The sequence below is a fragment of the Gadus macrocephalus genome, chromosome 4, assembly GCF_031168955.1.
Source record: "Gadus macrocephalus chromosome 4, ASM3116895v1".
In the NCBI taxonomy this organism is placed as follows: Eukaryota; Metazoa; Chordata; class Actinopteri; order Gadiformes; family Gadidae; genus Gadus; species Gadus macrocephalus.
The window spans coordinates 27,832,066-27,851,403 of NC_082385.1; the positions used below are offsets into that span (position 1 = coordinate 27,832,066).

The 19,338-nt window shown below is 43.9% G+C and overlaps 1 pseudogene; it reads left to right on the forward strand.

The window, feature by feature from the left end:
* The window catches only part of LOC132456607 (zinc finger protein 729-like), a 353,266-nt pseudogene that overhangs the window by 154,156 nt on the left and 179,772 nt on the right, over positions 1 to 19,338 (forward strand).

Genomic DNA, 19,338 nt, shown 5'->3' on the forward strand with positions numbered 1-19,338 from the left:
TATGTTTTGTTTTTATTGTTTTTATAGTAGCGTATAATATTTAGTTCCATACAATCGCTCTATTATTATTATTATTAGTTGTTATGGTATATTCATGTAGAACAACGATTAAATTTGTGTTTTCTCCATGTGTAACAGGTTCGAATGATATTTGGCTCAACATTCAACGAACGATTCTAGCCGACCAGACAAATGTGTTGACAAGCGGTAGTTTTGGTAAGTTGTTAATACGCCCCGCTAATAGTATATCTATAGGTGTATTACCAAAATAAATTATCTATTTATTTAACATCTAAAACAACCAAACCTAACCCATGATTACTTTTGTATTTTGTTTTTTGATCCGTGTTTAGCACCTATCGCGGCCACCGTGAATCAGCGATCCCCCGGACTGAGCCGACTATCCAAGAAAAGGCCGGCGGGGATAGATGCGGCCATAGCCGGCTCATCGCTGACCATAGAGCAGCCGCAAATTCCTTATAAAAAGACTCGCAAGGGCGCCGCACATAGTGCTTTAGCTCCGGAGAATTTTAACCATGTTATACAGGCCGTCATAAACCCGCAAATCGCGCAACATGGAGCTGTATGGTCCAATGCCAAACGCCAGGTGATCGGTGCCGTGGAGGTCCATGTGCCTGCATCCCCTACAGAGATCGTCACAGTGCAACCGGATGGGACTATACAACACGGTAGGAAATTAAATGAAAAAAGTATATATATATATATATTCTATAGAGTGTAATGATTATGATGGGGCTGATACCGATTTTTTTCTTTTTTCTATTACAAACAGCCCATGGAGATCCCCAGTGTGCGCCACTACCAGTGCTGACCGCCGATGATTTGGAGGGTCTTGACGACCTCACGTCCTGGACTTCAACGCAGCTGGATCATAGCGACTTCACTCCAGCACAGTGGATCGACTCTCCTGCTACATCCGTAGGGGATACCAGTGCAGAGTCTGTGCAACACCAGCAGCCTGCAGATCCTACATCTGGATCCCTACACGCCATTCAAGACCCTAGCGGCGACCCTCAGTGCATCGTGAGTCTCAGCACTCAAGAGGTAGCGGTGCCGCTGCTACCAGCTGGCCCCGTAATTGCTGTTGATGAACACCATGCAGGGGTGCGATGTGCTATCTGGCGTAAAGAATTTGCTGATAAATTAGCATTGTTAACTGCATCGGTGGATGTAAACTCCTTAACCATTGCTCGTCAGAGTAAACTGAGTGTGGCGGCTGCTAAACGTGTTGACAGTAGATATCAGGCTCTCGAAAAGCAGACTAAGCAATCCTTCATTGCCATCAGGGCCGAGATTGCGAGTGATCGTATGACTGCTGAATCCCCAAACACTGAGACGCGTAATGGCCGCGCTATCGTTGCTCTTCAGCGTAAGCATTTGGAGGCCGAGGCAACTGTGCGTGTCAACAAACAGGGCATAGAGAGAATTAATGCGCAAGAGAGGTTAAGAGCTGCTAAAACCGCTAGAAAATTCTAGTTAAGTCAATCTGCTAGCGAGGCTAACGTCAGTGCCTATCGGGCAATGAGTACCGAGATGTCTGTGATGAATGACACACTAGCAACGCTTACGATGAATGCTATTTGATTTGTGTTTTTGTTTTTTAATGTTTTATTTTTTCTTTTATTTCGTGGAGAGGGTATTTTTGTTTTAAACTGCATGTAATAAAACTTTTTTTTCTTTTAATACCTGACTAATTAACGTTTTTTTTTTAATTATTATTATTATTATTTTTTTTATTTTTTTTCTATCTATTGCCATAAAATAAAAAAAATAAAACTATAGCTGTACACTATGGATAACGCCATTAGCCCTAGAAAAAGGAAATTCAAATCTATAGACGGTAATCCCAAGAGACGGCGTAGATCTGATAGTGGGGGTAGCATTATGGATTTAGAACTTGAAGAGCTGGCAATGAGGTATGACGCAACCGACGATACGTCTCATTTGTCGGCTGTAGGACATGTGGGGGGCGGACGCATGCATGCAGAAGGTTGTTTAGACATACGGGAAATATGTGTTGCCGTAGATAGAACTAGGCGTGTGTTAATTGCAGCTGAGGCATGGGGCCATAGCATGGCTAATGCTCTATATCAGGCAGCACAGATAAATGTTTCGAACGAGCCAGGTCTAGATGACATGGAGGGGCTAGAGGAGCCAGGAGATTTAGACACAAGGGGTGTGTTGTATGCGGGGGCAAACACGCGAGATGTACTTAACGCCGTCGGTGGGTGGTTGGATAGTGCACAAGAGAGTCTATACATATCAGCGCAGATCGATGTATTGCAGGTGTCGCAACGTGATGAAGGGGTTGGCGGGGGTTTTCAGGACCCCCCGGTGGTGGTAGGGGTCCCTATAGAGTCGAATATACAGGTCGGTGGTGGTGGGGGCGTGGGGGGTGGTGGCGGTGGTGGTGGTGGTGATGGTGTGGGGGGTGGAGGTGTTGGCGGGGTGGGGGGTGGCGGTGATGGTGATGATGTCGAGGGTGATGGCCGTGGTGACGTTGACGATAGCGCTGTTGATGATGATGGCGCTGGTGACGGTGATGTTGGTGGTGGCGCTGCTGATGATGGTACGCCTGTGCCTGCTGTAACGGGGGGAGATAATGACGAGTTGCATACTAGATTATTCCCCCGTTTTAACGGCTTTGAGGTTAGACAGTCCATTGATCTGAGAAGTATATCCCTTGCAAATTTACAGGAGGTCCCTGATTTGATCAGGGAGAGGCTGTCGGGTGTCATAACAAGCTGCTCGCAAAGTGCAGCCGATGGTAGTGTCTTAAACGTGGTGCTGAGAGGCCCTTCATTGGCCTCTGATGTACAGGCTGTGCTCGTAACGGGTGACGATTACAATGCGGATTTGTTTATGGAGCATATTAGCCAAGTCATACAGAGCAACGACACAGGTCTGACGGATGATGTGCTAGAGTTGGTGGTCACAGGGGTCCACAACAAACGGGGTGGGGCACGTTTGAAGTTAAAAAACATTCCCTATGATGAAATCATATACAAGAAGAAGCTAAGTCTCTACACACCGAGTAATACTCATGACAATTTGTGTTTCTCACTATGCATGACACATTTTCTGCATGAGGGGGTAACCGGGGGTGACACAGCGTTCGAAGAGACTAATTTGGAGGCGGCTCGTAAATTACACAGTGATCTGGGGTTTGGCCCAGATCACTCTGTGGGTTTCTCGGATGTTTCCAAATTTGAGAGACATCTAGATGTTAAAATCCTGATATTTCATCATAATGATGCATTCAGGAAGCTGGAGATGTTCCAGACACATACGGCCCAGCATCCTAAAACAGTATGGCTGTACCTCCATGATAACCATTATCACTGCATAGAGAACAGAACGGCATTCTTTGGTACGGGATATGTGTGTGAATATTGTTACAAGGCCCATGAGGGAATTCTATTCCACAAATGTCCAATCCATTGCAATGTGTGTCTGACAGTGTGCGATAGACTACCAGGTCGCACGATAAAGTGCAAGGACTGCAGTCGTATATGCCGCTCGCAGGGCTGCTACAACACACACAAGAAGCATTCCGCCAAACATGACATGATACCTTGTGAAAAGCTCAAATACTGCGATCGTTGTTGTAGACAGTATATCATACCGAAAAAGAAGAAGAAGGGGGTGGGGGAGGAGGAGGAGGAGGAGGAGGAGGAGGAGGAGGAGGATAATGGTCACGTATGCAGCGCGGCAAAGTGTCATAACTGTGGTGAGCCGAGGCCCGATGATGGAATACATGATTGCTATATCCAGCCGTACAAAAAGAAAAAGAAAAAGAAACGCAGGGGTGGTCGCGGGGGTCCATCGGATGACTCTGATGATGACGACGCTCCGCCTGATAAATACATATACTATGATTTCGAAACGCGCATGCATGATGGTCGTCACGAAGCAAACTGTGTGGCTGCTATAACGTCTGAAGGCATAGAATGGTATGCTACCGGTCTAAATTGTGTAAGAGAGTTTGTGAAACGCTACAGAAGAGGGGAGTATTCGTTGTATACATTTGTAGCACACAACGCGTCGGGCTTTGATAACTATATTGTCCTGGACTACATGACCAAGCAGGGTATTAAACCCACTTTAGTCATGAAGGGTAGCAGAGTCATTCTGATGCGTGATGACGCCTACCATCAGAGATGGGTCGACTCATTTAGCTTCTTGCCCATGCGATTGGCTAATGCACCGGCGGCGTTGGATTTTGATGATATGGCAAAAGGTAATTTTCCGCACAAATTCAACACACGGGCCAACGAGTCTTATGTCGGTGCCTACCCTGAGATCTCATATTATGGGTATGATTCCATGACTAGCGATCAAAAGACAGATTTCGCTATTTGGTACAGATCTGTACGGCACAAAAAATTTGACTTTCAGAAACAGCTGCGTCTCTACTGCGTCAATGATGTGATGATCCTATACACAGCGTGTAGGATCTACAGGGAAAATTTCATAGAGTGTGCCACTATAGACCCCTTGTCCTACGCCACTCTGGCTTCGGCGTGCATGGCCACCTTCAAAAAGTCGTTCTTGAAGAAAAACGTCCTGGCATTGACCTACGAGGGGGTCTATCAGAAAAAACAAAAGTCGTTCTCATGTGCATCCATCCAGTGGCTTGAATATCTATCCCGCTCCAATAACATGGAGATTCGGCATGCTCTCAACCATGGAGAGGCTAAATATGGACCATTCTTCCTAGACGGACATGCACCGTCTATAAACACAGCCTATGAATTTGCAGGATGCTTTTATCATGGGTGTGAACAGTGCTACAATGCAGGACATCAGAACCCCGTCCTCAAGAAGACCTATGGCGAATTGTGGGTGCAGTTTCACCTCAAAGTCAAGGCTCTCAAAAAAGATCATGGTTTAAGAGTCGTGGTCATGAGGGAGTGTGAGTGGCACCGTCTGAAAAAGACAGATGCTGCAGTGCAGGCATTCTTGGCTACTCTGAAGATACAACCCAGGATTGATCCTCGAGACTCTCTCTATGGGTGGGTCGCACCAATGCCATCAAAATGTATCACAAGGCCGAGCCCGGTGAGAAAATACGCTACTATGACTTTACCTCTCTCTACCCCACAGTACAGGCTCGCTGTCCTTATCCTGTAGGGCACCCCCAGATCATTTTCAGGAATTTTGGTCCTTTGGATGGGTATTTCGGCATCATCAAATGCACCGTGTTGCCCCCCAGAGGTCTTTACCATCCTGTGCTCCCCTACAGGTGTCATGGGAAGCTGATGTTCCCCCTCTGTGGTACATGTGCCACTGAGCTCAATCAGACAGCCGCGTGTCATCACTGCAACGATGAACGGGCTCTGACAGGCACCTGGGTGACTTTTGAGCTACAAAAAGCAGTTGAAATGGGTTACGTGCTAATCCAAATGCATGAGGTGTGGCACTACCCCAAACTGTCAAAGACTCTGTTTAAAGGGTATGTCAAAACATTTCTCAAGCGTAAACAGGAGGCTTCAGGATACCCCAGCACAGTGGATACTGCAGCGAAACAGCGGGCGTATGTGCAAAACTACCTGGAAAAGGAAGGTATACAGTTGGATCACGACAACATGTGTGCGAACAAGGCCATGCGTAATTGCAACAAGTTGATTCTAAACAGTCTGTGGGGTCGCTTTTCACTACGACCAGACCTACCCACTTGTGAGCTCATTTCTGAACCTGAAAGGTTCACTCAGCTCATGTTTAGCGATAGCTATCACATTAGTCACTTTTGCTTTATCTCTGATGAAGTTGCCCTTGTACAATGGAAACATGTAGATGCACGTCTCGCCAGGGCGCGGGATGTCAACATGATTGTGGGGGCTGTGACTACCGCCCATGCCAGGCTCATGCTCTACGATCTTCTAGACAAACTACAGGAACGTGTCCTCTATTGCGACACAGACAGCATCATTTTTGTTTCTAAGGAGGGTGATTGGGTACCCCCTTTAGGCCCTTATCTGGGCGACTTGACCGATGAGATAAATGATGGTGATCTGTATGGTACCGAACAGGAGGATTACATTAGCGAATATGTCTCAACAGGTCCTAAAAGCTATGCCTACCACACCCGTCACCACAAGTCTGTCGTCAAAAGCAAAGGGGTGACTTTAAATGCAGCAAATTCTAAAGTGGTCACCCAGCAGACACTGAAATGTCTATTGGATGATTTTGTCAACCATCGGCCTCAAACCCTCGACGTCACCACCACAGTAGATACCATCCAGCGAGATAAGACTAGGTTTCTGCTTAAAAACGCTACTGTAGTTAAACAGCTTAGGGTGGTTTACAACAAGCGCAGGGTCTTCCCCGACTACACCACGCTTCCTTACGGCTATTAACCATATTGTTTATTGTTTTTTTCACTTTTTCACATGATCCATGTTTTTCTTCTTCTTTTTTACATATCGTTTTTATTCATTTTATATTTTTGAGGGGGTATGCATAGTGTGTTAAGATTTGTTTCATGTTCATGTTATTAACTATTTTGTTTATTATTGTTTTCAAATGATCCATATTCTCTTCTTTCATCTTTTTTTATTTTAATCATTTCTGTATTTTGGGGGGTATTCATATTGTGCTAAAAGAAATTCAAATCACAGGTTAAATGTATATGTATCATAATGTATCTGAATATACTTTTTATGCATCATGTATTAATGATGAATGACTGTGCTAATAATCATGTCGGTGTTAATAAAGAATGTTAACCGTCAAATGTTTCATGTTCTATGGTCACAATACACCCGTCCATCAGAGGGGATGCACACAGACCGCAGAGATGGCTGTTGTACACTCTACGTTCGACCCTAGACTTCAACACCCGTTCAGCATGGTAGTATCGGGACCTTCAAACAGCGGCAAAACCTACTTTGTCAAAACAGTCATTGAAAATATGGATCGGTTATTCTCAGAAAAGATTGAAAATATAGTATATGTTTATTCATGCTGGCAGCCCATATATGATGATTTGCTTAAAATAAGGAACATTCACTTTGTAGAAGGGATCCCCAAATCTCTATGTGATGATACAATCTTACCAGTCCATACTAGAAATCTGCTCATTATTGACGACTTGATGAACGATGCATGCAATAATATAGAGGTTCAGTACGTTTTTACCAAATATGTACACCATCGTAATCTCAGTTGTATGTATCTGGTCCAGAATTTATTTATGCAGGGTAAAACCAGTCGTACGATTAGTCTAAATACCAATTACATGGTTTTGTTTAAGAACCCTCGTGACAAATATCAGATTATGTTGATAGCCAAACAGATGTTTCCATGCAAGACAAAATATTTTCTAGAAGCCTTTAACGATGCTACCGACATGCCTTACGGCTATCTGCTTGTAGACTTTAAAGCCATGACCCCAGACAACATGAGACTTAGAACAGCTATATTGTCAGACCGGCATGTTGTATACACTCAGAGAGCCAAAGTGATTAGCCCAAAAGACCATGTCCGCACGTATAAGTAGAAATCGTGAGCGTCTTAAGCAACTATATAGCGCCCCTCCGGCCCATCGTAAAGTTATCCTCAGGACAGCCAACGCCGACTTTATCAACTCGCTGTGTGAAATAGCCTTGAACATTTTACAAGGCAAAATACCTCTGACTCCACGCCAGCATACGAAATTGCGTAGACGAAAGAAGGACCTCAGAATACTCGCCAATAAAAATGTACTAATATCTAGAAAGAAAAGACTAATCAATCAGACCGGTGGATTTCTCCTACCCCTGCTGTCTGTGGCCATACCGTTGTTTACAAGCCTGTTCTCAAGAGGAGGGTGATTATAATGGATCATACGCACAAGATGTATCTAGTTCCTCAACATCAACTCGATGCCTTAAAACATACCCAACCCAGGGATTCTGTTAGACAGACTGCTGAAAATGAGCTGGATAAGGCAATTGCGATGGTGTTGAACACTCCCGATACAGACCTATATGAAAAAGCTGCTAGGTACGGAGCGGTCCTGCAGCGCTATCTATCCATGGTAAAGCAAGGGCAGCGCGAGCATGGAGAATTAACTCTGTCACTTGCTGAGGGGGACCCAGTTCATACGCCTATGGCGGCACCGCATGGTGTTGATGGCGATGATGGCACCGGCGATCATATTTATAAGGATATAATGAAACATATACCCGTCAGAAGCAAGAGCAATACCAGACATATCCTGGACTCTTTAAAGAAATCAAAAAATGTTTCATGGACGGACAAGGGGGAGATCATATTACATGGCGAAACTATTAAGGGGTCCCATTTGTTTGATCTGTTAAAGAATGTTACCGCCCCTTATCATGTTGTCGAATCTGTCAGACCACAGGGATGGAATGTATTTCTGAAATCTTTAGCCAGTAATAATATACCACTATCGGCTATCCCTAATAAACAGCTCAGACAAACTGTAGACATGTATAAGCATAGCCCCGTCACTACGGACGACAATGCGACGGCATCTATGCCTGTCTCGTCTGTTAAAAGGAGGAAGCGCAAGCAGCCATTGTCATCTATTACTTCCCCTGGAATGCATATGGCCGAGTGGATACCATTTTAAATTATGTATCTAAATGTATGTGTTATCCGTAAAAATAAAAGAAAACAGTACGACTAAACTGTAATCAAATTATTGTATTTTTATTATCAATACAGAAAACAACCATAACAACAACAACAACACATGCTACATGTTACATCCGCATACACATGACTGCACACACATCATATCATGTTCATTACAGACATTAGGTTGTACACGGTTAACAAAGTCATAAACCTTTTCATCATTACGGGGTAAATTATCTCCATACATTTGCAAAAACTTTTGATAGGATACCCCTTTTTGCATATTAAACAAGAAAAAAAACACAATGCTGCCCGCATGCTGTACTTGACGGATCCTGGACCTGTTGTGTAGAATGAACAACGTCTATACAGTGCTGATCGAGAAAACGCTGTATGGTCTCAGGAAACTCAGAGTATGAGGGAGGGTTGCCGTAGGAGACGAAAAAAAAGCCCTGGCTCTCAGCCGTAATATATACAGCCAGCCAATGTGCCCCGGACATGTGTGAAGGTTCGGTGTTGACCACCACCATTGCAGGCCTCTGATGAATTTCCCGGGGTAGGTGATTACACGGTAACGCACCAAGAAAATATGCCTGGTGTGCCATTTTCTGACACACAGCTGTTAGCTCTATAGTATTCATATCGCACCACCTTTTTCAGTAATAGTCCAATAGCACCTGCCGTCTATTTGATATTTCTATAACAGAATCATAAACTGCATAGCATATCAAATTGACCGTTGTAGCCAATGCTGCTCTGAATCGTGCCTCTAGCCTCACATTCCCTGTTCTGACTAGCGATACATGTTGTCCACAGCCCTCATCTGCCTCAAGGTTGAAACAAAATAATGCATACCCGTCCCCGAATTCCTTATGATTAATGGCTATTTCTCTATCTTTGAGCTGTCGACCTGTAGCCTGAATGAGCTGGAAATATTCTCGTGTATAGAGGCCATTTCTAAAGTCAGGCTGAAAGGGTTTAGAGGGGTATGCTTGACCGTCGCAATATAGGGATAAGAACTCCATGCCGAAATGCTGGAAGCTGAAAGGATTCCTGGCATAGCTCCCTGTGAATGCTTCGTTATTCACAAAACCTATAATAACCATCTTGGGTATTTGTCCTAGAAATAGATTATCCTGTGTGCATATACGGCTGCCCGCAGCGATGGATACATTCTTTAGACATACCCTATCAACAGGGTATTTAACGTTGGCTTGGTTTAACGCACGGGCATGTGCCAGCTTGACGCCTGGTGCTACCGATACCTTTTTAATGAAAACATTTGCAGACACTATAGAGACACGGTATTCCACAGCACCATCGGACATGAGACAGAAATTATTTTTTGCTCTAATGAATCTCATGCGGAGATCAACTCCGTTAATCAACAATTTCTCCTGAAAAAACATATCGACGTGTATAGGGGATATCAGCTCCACTATACGACTTTGCCCCGTATATTCACTCCTTGTCGTTAAGCCTAGATTGAGGCCTCCGGGAAGAATCTCGTCCATATGTCCGTGTGTGTCTTTCTGGAATAGACCACAGCCAAATTGGGTGTCTAATGTTCCGTTTCCATAGTTTAGCAGACATTCTATTATGCCTCTGTACGGATAGGTGTTTGACGACTGGGTGATAAGCCTATCACCCAGTGTAATATCTACTTGGGAGAATAATGTGCATCCTGGATAGTTAATCAGTCCCACGGGTGCTGCCAGAGCCAAGTCTGTTCCATCAGCATTAGTAATCTTGATCCTCAGGTGTAAATACGTATTGTTTAGATCAATATAGTCTTCGCTACTGGCCGATACAAAGAACTCTATGGGTCCACCATCTGTTAGCGCCGATAGTGGGGGTATTTCAATATATGTACTTTTTTCTATCGAAGTCTGCGTCATCGGCAGGGAGAAGAGGTCCAGTTCACTCTTAATGCATTCGTCTGACATGTTATGTAGCAGCGCCATTGTTATACTAGATGAATATATCGTTAGCTGCCCCTCTAAAACGACGGGTTGCCGCCTTCCTGACCCTTTTAGGTTTGGGTCTCTTTTTGATAGATGCCAATCTTTTATTCTGTTTACGGCGTCGTGCCGGTGCACGGGTACGCCCACAACCTATAGGAGGATACTTTGTTGCTCTTCTGGCATATACCCTCATGCCTGACCCCTGCTGTTTGGGCGTAGATGCAGCATGGGCTATGTTGGTCATAACGTCGCCTATAATATGTTTAGCAGCAGTCTTCAGATGAGGCTTTGCTATGCTAACCCCACGCCTAAATAGCGGTATAGCCATTCTAAAGAGGCTACGGAACATCCCTCCGATACCGGCTCCATATTGTGTGCTGCTGCCCTCATAGCCAGGTAGCCCACTCCCTGCTTGGTTTAAATAATACTGAACATATTTGTTCTCGTCGTAAGGCGGTCTATACCCCCTCATCCCTATAGATGGTGCTATGAATTCTACTGTTTTACAGGTCTAAAATGCAGCTTGAGTATCACTTTACCATATGTGAATTTTATATTTGTATTCTGGTCAGACTTTAGATCGATTTCAATATCTCCAAGAGGGTCTCGGGCTACGTGTACGTAATGCGGCTTGTCGAACATGTGAATGCAGTGTCTCCTGCGGGTGTCGGTTATATTAATACTCCTGAGCAGGGGGACATAACTATCTCCGACCAGCTGATGGTCGACAATGTCGCTATATATGAACATGTTGTAACACCCACCGTGAATATCGGTGGGATGGGGGGCATATGCTGCATACGTTTTATGAGCTGCATGCTTGACCCCTGCATCGAAACCCAGCATAGCAGCCAGTTTTCCTCTAAAGACGATAGATATGTGGTCGTCTCCTTCTACATAAACGCGGTTTCTAATACCTTCATGATGTAGTATGGCTCTACAGTCAGGATCATGTTTGGCCCAAGTCTTGTTGATTTGTAGTAACAACGATCCGATACTCTCATAAAGCCCACCAACTAATAGACATGATGTCCTATGACCCGTTTTACTATCGTGAACGGTCATCGTAGCGTCCTCGGTAGGAAAACTATGCCAGCTGCATGGGTACTGAGCTTCAATTAGGCCTACTTCATAGGGCTGCTTGGTGTGTATAGCTTTTGCTAATTTAGTTCTAAAATTCCATATCTTATTTTGTGGGTAGATCCCTGCCGATGCATTACTCGCCAGAGTCACATAGAAACCCCCAGACACCTCCTTATCCATCGTACACTCTGGTTATAATGGATTGTATGTCTCTTGTATGTCTCTTTATGCATCGACTAGTGTCTTTTCAGCTATCCATGAATTGAATGCCTCCGGCCACCCCAGCCATTTGACATATATCAGATTCTTAGACCCCTCCCTTTTTCTATCTATAATCTTTTCTATTTTATACACCTTGTTTTTAGACACTATAACTTTTTGTAGCTCTTTCTCATAAAATGTTCCATGGACAGGGACACCTGCATAGTCTTGCAGCTTATAGACTGGAGGACACCTTGCTATGCGCTGCGATATTACAAAATATTCATCTGTAAATGTCTGCTCATACCCCTTTCGAAATGTAGCTCTGACTTTTGAAATTCTAACCGTGTCACCAACATCGTATCTAAACACCACCATCGGCTCGTGAGTGGTTTTGTATAGCGTGTTAAACACTGTTTTCTCATTATCTTTATCAACGCTGACCGGGGTCATTTTTATCGATCTATGGTATGAATGGTTATAAGCATGGACCATATCCTGTAGATTATCCACATATCGTTTGGAGTTGGCAGCTGTTAAATATCTCCACATGCGGGTTTTCAGAGTCCTGTTGAAGCGTTCCACTATACTGGCCTTGGTCTCATTATATGTAGAGAAATGTTTGACATTGTACCGCTCCATCAAACGCTGAAAGATCTTGTTATAAAATTCTTTGCCAGCGTCAGTCTGCAGTTTATCGGGGGTACGCCCTTCACCAAGAATATCATCAAAAGCTTTAGCGACGTCGATAGCCCTCTTGGTTGGTAACGGACGAACCCATGCATGTTTTGAGAATACATCGATGCATGTCAACAGAAAATGCACACCATCATTTTCGGATGCATACTCTGACATATCCACTAAATCAGCCTGGAACTGTCTATCTATCCCACTAACCAATACTCTATTTCTGCGGAAATGTATCGGTGCAGGTACATGCAGGGTGTAGGGATCCTGCTTCAGCAGCCATTTCTTGATATATTTTAGTGGAGGCGCTGCACCCTCACTATGCTCGAGGGCCGTTCTTAGTTTATTGATGCCGCCGTAACCCCCTGGTCCGGAGGGATCATAATAAGTCTTATGCAGCTGTTTATCCATGTCGTATGCCTGTGACAAAAAACGAATACTGAAACAATGCTCAGAGTTATCCATCCTTTTATTTAAAATGTCTGTCCGCTCAAAACAATTCTCAAATAAAGCTTACAGACAGTTTTATTTTTCTGCACCATTTTACAAGCCATCATTCTAGCAGTTCTAATACCCTCGGCGTTTGAGACATTATTCAACTTCAAGACATCCGATACAAATGCACATATACACATGACATGTCCGACGTTAAAACAGTCACCATCGGGGAAATGGGTAAATATTTCAGCTAACATTTGATCAGTAGGTTTATCACACAAGAATTTCATGACCAGATCATTCCAACCCTTATACGTGCATTTGATATAAGCATTATGTTGGACATACGTATCATTTTCTATGGCAGCATGCATCAAAACAGCTAGTCTATCTGATACAGACTTGCTATCCGCATCATACGCATAAGAAAACAAAATCCCCATTATAAACGCCACCCGTCAGCAGGTTTTGGTTTGCCTAGTGACAATGTAGGACGCCACATTTGTATGGCCTCATACATCAGAAGCAGATGTTCATCGGACACACCTTCGGTGGTCATTAAATCCAGTTTTTCGGTATCATAGGTATTGCATTTTAAATCACACAGAAAAGATTCGACCACACCATAGATTTTTCCTGGGGACACAGTCAACCCTGTAGTCTTCTTTAAAACAGTTTCTAAAAGTAACAGGAAGGGGCGTCTGTCCAGGATAACACAAATGTCATGGTAGTGGGATTCGTAGTGATGATGTGTCGCTCCCTGCATGCATGAATGGCGTCGTTGACTTGGGCAATCACATTGGCATCCCCAGCAGGCCGCTTGCTTCTGATGGCTGATGATGGCGACCACACAGAGCCCCGTGGTAAATCGCAGAACAGCCAACGATGCAGGGTTTAAACGGTTCTGTATTGATACAGGCCATCCGTCATCTCCCATAGAAGTGTCCACCTCCAGCTCACTGTCCTCTCCGATGTGTAGGAAGGTCAGATTCAATCCGGTCAGGTAGATGGCATACTCTTGAAGCCAGTGGGGTCCGGGTTGTACAGCCTTTAAATCAGCAGTCTCCATAGCCACACCCCCACTTTGCACATGTTCACCATTGACCTGTGCTGCATAACGTATCAAAAATATACCATTAGAATATGAAAATAAAAACACACACCACACACACATATTAATATAAGGTATAGCCTATCAAAAACACATTTAAAAAGGAAAATAAAACACACTTAATACTACTAGCATGTACCCCCACCTTCTTATACATTGCTGACATTTTCTAATGCTAGCATAACCCTAAACATACTCAAACACACCATGTACCCCCTCATCAAACACAGACGACTCAAACAGGCACATTCGGCATTCATCATCAGTTGTGCTCCATGGTGCTTCATTCGTCTTAGCCAGAGAATCAATCTCTGCAAAAATTCCACGTAGTGCAGACAGATCAGCCCACTGCATGAAAAAGACATTATCAAAATAATCAGCAGCTTCTAAAACACTGGTGCGTAGAGGAGAGCTACCGACGCAATGCATATCATAGCACTGTGGTAGCTCGTCTGTATCAACACAGCGTCTGAAAAAAATGAAATCCTGTGGTCTCTTCTTCGAATGATAGTTTGCATCCATGCGATGAATCCTCGATTCATACTGAAAGGTCCATTCCATGCGATGAATCCTCGTTTCATACTGAAAGGTCCAATGGAATACATGGGCTCCCCCATGCCATGTACCCTCGTCACCGTCTAGCATCGGGCATAAATTCTCCAAGAAAAAATTCCACTCGTGAACGTTCAACCGCCACTCTGTAGCACAATCTTTAACATTCAAGATAACATAGCCATCGACCCATGATATTACATACTCCAAACCGTATTCGCCAACGTGAGTGAATGAATCCCCGACACTCCGGTCTCTCAAGCCTAAAACAGGCCTCGTTCTTTTGAGTGGAGCATTAAGCAGTACCGCATCTCCACAACTATTGACATAGTTAGACACAGGCGTACTAAAGTCGGACATACCATCAGGCATCTGGTTTTCAATGTCCTCATTGCTCGACACAGAGTCGTCCATGGCGGGAGAAGACAGTGGTGACTGGGTACGAGGGTCCCTATACAACCAAATAGCACTATCTGATCGGTGGGTTTCTTCTGATGAGCAGTCCATGTTGAATGAAAAGAACACTGCAGACAACTTGATGAATGCGGGGACCCTACAGCAACCGTCGCCCCCTTTTTAAACTATGTTTATGACCCGTTATAAAACATAAACAGGAAGTGCCTCTGTGAATAGGGATACCCCACTAAACCCCCTCCCCAACAGGAAGTGCCTCTGTGAATAGGGATACCCCACTAAACCCCCTCCCCAACAGGAAGTGCCCCTGTGAATAGGGATCCCCCACTAAACCCCCTCCCCAACAGGAAGTGCCTCTGTGAATAGGGATCCCCCCTCCACCCCCACCCCCTCCCCAACCGGAAGTGAGTTCTGATAGGAATGGACCCAAAGGGCACATAATATCAACTACTAAGCCCTACAGGTGTGACCAATGCACGATGCGGTTCAGTCAGAATTACATCCTGAAGAACCACATGAGGACTCACTCCGGGGTGAAGCCCTACAAGTGTGACCAATGCACGAAGTGCTTCAGTGAGAAAGGCAACCTGAATAGCCACATGAGGAGTCACTCCGGGGAGAAGCCCTACAAGTGTGACCAATGCACGAAGTGCTTCAGTGAGAAAGGCACCCTGAAGTGCCACCTGAGGACTCACTCTGGGGAGAAGCCCTACGTGTGTCTGCATTGCAACGCCAGCTACAGCCACCCAAGCAATTTGCGAGTGCACATGCTCAAGCACACTTTGGCACGGGGTAACGGGACGCTTTGATTGAGACCTCTGTCCTGTATTGGTTGAAATTAGTACTTTTAGTTTTTCTTTTCATCACGATTAAACGCTTCGTACTTTCGATTCACTTTCTGTTTTTATTAATTGATGTCCGTGTTGAATAACTTATTCACATTGTGGGTAAATACAAAGGAAACAAAGGTCAGGGGGAGGGGCCTTCGTGGAGTTTAGGATTGGCCAGAGGAGAGACCAAGTTAAATTGCAATTCACAATATTGGTGAAGTGGAGATGGCTGCAAGACAGTTAAAGGAATCTACACAACAAAGAAGTCTGTGGATTGGCTTGAGTATCAAACTTGGTGCCCACAGTTGCAAATGCCAGAGGTGGAAAGTAACGAATTACATTACTCGCGTTACTGTAATTGAGTAGCTTTTTTGTGTACTTGTACTTTTTTAACTACTTTTTAAAATGTGTAATTTTACTTTTACTTAAGTACATTTTCTTTGGAGTGATGTACTTCGGTACATTTTACAGCACAAGCGTTACTGAGTAAAAAAAAATCTCACTGAAACCAAAAAAACGTGTTCTGGTAATGAATTATGGGATGTAAAAAACTGAACGTTGTGCCCCTGCGCGCCGGCAGCTCTAGAATTCTAGCCTAGAACCTAGTTCTTTTATAAAGAGTGTGCGCGTACGATCTGTCTCTCACTCAAACGATGATGGCACTTTTTGCTGAATGTAGCACTATGTAGTTTATGTAGCACTTTTTTAAATAAAAAGAAATGTGTTTTGGAAATGATTTTACCGTGAGTAGTCATTTTGCCATTTGGGGCTGCTCCCTTGGATGGGTGAAGGCCAATTTCCACTGGAATCGGCACGGAAGCGGCACGGCAGCGAATCGCTCGCCGAAAATAATAGAAACCATTCAAGTGAACGTAGGCTATTCCACTGGATACGGCACCGGCACGGCACGGAACCGTCCCCAAACCGGCACTTCGTTTACGATACTTGTCTCTTCTATTTCTGAAAGTTGCCGGTTCGCTGCCGTGTCTCAGAACACGACTACAGCCAATCAGTTTGCCTTTGCGCATGAATATTCATGAGCTCACATCGATCCCTATGCAATTCACAGGGTATTTATATATTATACAGTCTATCTATGGTATGGTATCAATAGCTAATCAGTGGCAAAGAAGAAATGAAAGTCTGCGTCGATGCCTCGCAAGTCCAGTGTCGCGAGTGGACGTTGCCATGACATCTAGAAATCATAGGTCTACCGTATTTAATGGGTTATGTCATGTGTATGGTTGATTATAAGGTAGGCCTATGTATATATATATATTATAATGCATATTATAATATATATGGTTTCAATATAACTCGTGAATAATATTGTATGAATACTTATTATAATTATTCACGTCTTGAGCCATCTGTCGGAACGTGTCCGTGCCGCTTCCAGTGGGGATTGCAGTACGGAACACAGCCGCTTCGCTGCCGTGGCGCTTCCGTGCCGATTCCGGTGGAAATTGGCCTTGAGGCATAAATGCAATTTTGTTGTGTGCATTGACTGAGCACTGTGTGCTGTGTCACAATGACAATGGGAATTTGCCAGGTGGGCTTTCGATTTCCCAGGTGGGCTTTTGCACATCACAGTAGAGGCAGAAAACACTGATTGTAAAAAAGTAACTTTTTACTTTTACTTAAAGTACATTTTAAATTATTAACTTTTTACTTTTACTTGAGTAGATTTTTTGACCGGTAAATTTACTCGTACTTGAGTACAATTTCAACAGAGTAACAGTACTTGTACTTGAGTAAAATATTTTAGTACTCTTTCCACCTCTGGCAAATGCAAACTATCTTAACACCTTTCAATTAGAGAGGGCGGGAGGTATCTCTAGGTCCATGGAGAATGCATAGATATTCATTGAAATTGACAAATTATTCAAACTGGGTTCATATAATTTGTATATTAAAGTTATGCTTGACATTGCCACAACATTGTCATTACCGTTATCTTTGTTATTACAAAAAGCCTGCAAAGTTCACTTGTGAAATATACTGCGATTGAACCGCACATTATACATGATTGTGTTCATTCCACTGACCTTTCCATTCTGTGCGCTTAATGCTAACTACCTTGGATGGATTGTCTCAAAATAGGCGATAATGGTTGAAGATGATCCATTTTAAAAGGTCCCAGGTTAAATGTCTAGATCTCAGTGATGCTCAGTTTAGGCCGGTCCTCCCTCTAGAAGGCAGCATTATTCTAACGGGACAAAGTCAGAAGATTCCTAGCATTGGTCCCAGGCAGCATTATTCTAACGGGACAAAGTCAGAAGATTCCTAGCATTGGTCCCCCTTCACTCCCTGTTTGCAGCGGCGGCTGGTGATCCAATTTGTGGGTGGGGTGCAGTAATGGACGGGGGTCCTCCCCAAGAAAATATAGAATAGGTTTCTGGGATGCCCACTAGCTAAAAATGTATTCTGATTCATAGCCTACATCCTGACTTGCAGGGCCTGGACAAGCTTACACTGCTTTCACTTTCATTCCACTAGCCATTGCTATTTGACCCATGGTTGTTATTCTGATATTGAGGCATATCAATCATGATCAATGTCCTATAGTGTTTTACCGGAGTCTCAAGGTCTATTTCAAATGCAGTTTGGTAGTGATGGGCAAATGAAGCTTTTATGAAGCATTGAACCAGTTGAGCCAATGTTTCGAAAATGGGTTCATTACTCGAAGCTTCAGTGACAGCGACCTCTGCTGGCGAAGTTCGAGGCTGCAGTGGATTCAACGTATCCCTGCTTTGAAAACTATTTGACGCACAATCACACAAACCCAAATACTTAATAGCATGATCTCCACGAATAAAGATTGATCTAAATACAGATGTCTAAATTGTTCTTAAAGGGATATGCCTAGCCTTCGGTCCAGATAGGGTAACTGATGTAGGCAAGGATATAATTGAAACAGCATATTAAAACTTTCCCCCCGTGAATGGGATTCGAACCCGGGTCCTCCACTCCACAGTCAGTGTGTTATCCCCTAGCCTACTCTAATCGATACCTTAGGTTGTTCTATTACATAACTTACTATGCACAACTCACGTAAACGATTGTAGCATCGATTGTGTTTTGTTTTTTTCATTAAATAATTAGGCGGTGACCAGCTGGCTTCGGGCAAGGTTGGTTGGGTGTGCTTGAGTAACTCTAGGGGGTGATTATATGGGATGGGGTTAGACACTCAAAGATTTGTATTGAGGTAGGCTGCCTTATGGATTGAGTCGGTTTCTTTTTTTTTGCTCAAAGCTTCTCCACCGAGGCGCGGACCAGTCAAGTGATTCATTCAGGCAACGAATCAGTTGCTGCTTCGGACGTCACATGTGACGTGATTTTTTTCGACCTGAAGCAAGGTGCTTTGTCTGCCCTTTTTTTGCTCAAAGCTTCTCCACCGAAACACGGAAAATGAGTTGGTACACACTTACACTAAGACTGAATATCA